The following is a 3,081-nucleotide window of genomic DNA, read 5'->3' as shown; positions in this document are numbered from 1 at the left end:
ATATAGATGCTTATATTTTAAAAAATAGTATTGAAATCCTTACACTTACCAAAATAAAATATTTAAGTTCAATTCTTCTCATATTATTAACTTTATCGACAGAAAAAAATTATACATGTTATCATATTACAAAAAAAGGTACGAATAAAAAAGATAAAAAAAATAATTTTATTATATATATTTTAAATTATTAATTTCATATAAACTTCTCACTCATATCGTGGAGGTTTTTATAAAAATTTCATGTCGCTTTTCTCCCCTTTGATTTCCTCCACTTTGGTTGTACTGTGGACGGTAGACTAATAGTGGCATCAGTGGTGCAAGAGATTGGTGGCATTTGAAAGGAGATCCTGGTGCCACCACACTTGTTGTTGGACCTACTCATCCGTCGTACATCAACATCCCGATGGGTCTTAACGAATCAGAGTGCAAGGATAACAAAGAGGAAGAGGTTGTCTCTTAATCCTGTGAAGGGCAATGGCTAGGGAATCGCTTTCCTCCTTCCCTCCACTTTCTTGAGGACTCACCATCACCCCTCTTTCTTGAAGACCTAAATAAGTTTGGGTTATGGGATTTAATTCATCCCTAAATCATATCTTTGTCAACCAGACACTGAGGACCAGCCTGATCGAGTTCATTTAAGAATGAAAGAGATCAGATTTATAATTTGCTACATTTATATTACTCACCAACTAGATTTTATCCTCCTGAATTCTTCCTCTTTTACATGACTGATGGATTAAAATATTATTTGAGTGGTGTCAGCTTTGTCTGTGTAAAAGAGAGACAGAAAGATGTTAACTCAATGCAGATTCTCTATATTTTGATTTTTGCAAAGAAGAATTTAGCTTGCTTAAGTTTATGAGTTTGGAGGAATAAAAAGAGGAGCATGTATATTTCTTGCAAAGGCTTTACTGTAGAATTTATAACATACATATGACTGTGAGAATGCCAATTGTTTAGTGTCTTCTTTATGCTCTATTTCAAGTAGCTAAAGATAGAGAAAGCTTTATCTCAATTTGGGTTTAGAATTAGTCCAATTACTTACATCTCATAGCTTTTGAAAACTGATCCATCTTACAGCCAATTATCAAACTAATTATGAATTATGAGTCCTTTCACAACCTAATTTATATGCAAACTGATGCCAAATAGTTTGCTTGCTTTAAGAATAGCCATTGAGGGTCTTGCACTTTTGTACTCATTTTCTTTAGTAACAAACATAAGATGCAATCATTTCACCCTTGGAGATAATATACAAGTTCTTCAACATTGCTGCAAATCACTGAAATATATTGGCATGAGATTTGGAGGGAAAGTGGAAGTGTCATGTTTTATAAGCCATCATGAGAAATAATTGTTTATTGATGACAAAAACTTATATGCTTATTGGTTCATGAACTTTGCCATGCCTCATTGGAGTTTGGCTCACAGTGACAATTTCCTATCAATCTCCTACTTGTGTTAGAAGTTGTCTACCTTCAGAGATGGCACCTTCAGCTACATCTACAGCAAAAATTGTAATTAAATACACATATAAAACATAATAGTCAAAAAAATCTTTATTTGTTATTCCTAACAATTTTGGAGCTTTCACTGCATAAAGGACATCGAAACTTCATAATAATGCAAGTACAGATCTATGAACATAATATCATAAGCATCCTTCTGTCACTCAACCGACAGAAGACTGTTCATTTCTGATCATTACATAGAGTTCAATGCAGGGTTGAGAAAATATCAAATTGGTCATCATACAGTCACTGTTACATTCACCAAAATCTACAAGCTACAACATGGTACAAGTTTTGCTCAATTACAGCTTGAGAGCTTAAACATCTATCAAACTTAGGCACCTCTCATACACCTAACCACATGTGAAAGCTGGAGACCATCTCTGAACCATTGTTGAGCACCTGCACATATTCACAAAGGTAGGAAGGAGAATGATGAGAGCTTCTCGTCAGATGATTTATAGTAATAGACTAGTGATAATCCATCAAGGGAGTGTATCCCAGCAGTTGGTTCAGTCGTTTCTCTACCAATGCTATCTATCCCCACCGAACTATTCCACCAAGTACATACTTGGTTGAAATACAAGTTTTCAAGATCACAAGTCTTCAAAGCCAACATTCCAACATCAGATGCTGTCAATTTTCTTTTCATAATTTTAGATCAAATTGAGAATTACAAGCTGTGATCATTTTTGGTAGGTAGGTTGCCACCACAGTCACAATTGTCGAGAATCTGTGTTCAGTTTTCAGCCTGTATTATAACTGAAAATGCTTGCCTTTTCCTATATCCTTTTTTTGTTGTAACTATGCTGATGGCAAAGACTGCAACTGACTGTGGTATTTAACCCTTTTTAATTTAGGAACCTTCGGTGGCTCAAGAGGACCTCTCCTTTTTAATTTTTATTATTTTTCAAGTTTTCTTTTAGGAAGATCAAGAGGCTCAATTGGTTTTTGATTACTAACTGGCCACATCCCTATCCAGTAAGCTAATGAACCAATTCCATGTATCATTATTCTCCTTCTGCAGCAAATGGATACATTTGATTATTTGGGTCAATCCCAACACCAATCAATAATATACCTTTCGGTGTTGAACTCAAATGGCATCTATCAAAGCCTATAATGTGCTTATAAGAACCCTTCCTTTAGTGCAGCAAAGCAAACATAAATTCTATGAAATATATTATTTTTGCTGTCAGCCCTATATTTGATGACACGTGCTCTCCGGATTTTTATCGTATATCTGCTCGCGGTAATTCCATAACAAACCATATTCTTCACTTCCAGTACATGTGATCATTTTCAATACTTTATTTTTCACTCTATATATTTTTTTGTATAGAAATATTCAAAGCATACTCTTATTGGATTGTTACCGAGTAGGACTCATTCTAATCCTGTACTTATCGACCAATCACTTAATTATAGCTAGAGGATTGTCAAATGATCGCCCATATGAATGTTTTGCATTCAAAATTTTTACTTACAAAGTTGTTTGTTCTTGCATTTTCAATGCATATATCATCCAATCATATTCAGCTTGGCATACCACCCTAATTTTATCCTT

This window comes from Musa acuminata, chromosome BXJ2-1, assembly GCF_036884655.1.
Source record: "Musa acuminata AAA Group cultivar baxijiao chromosome BXJ2-1, Cavendish_Baxijiao_AAA, whole genome shotgun sequence".
NCBI lineage: Eukaryota > Viridiplantae > Streptophyta > Magnoliopsida > Zingiberales > Musaceae > Musa > Musa acuminata.
The sequence above is the reverse complement of the archived record's forward strand: the minus strand, read 5'-3'. Positions refer to the sequence as shown.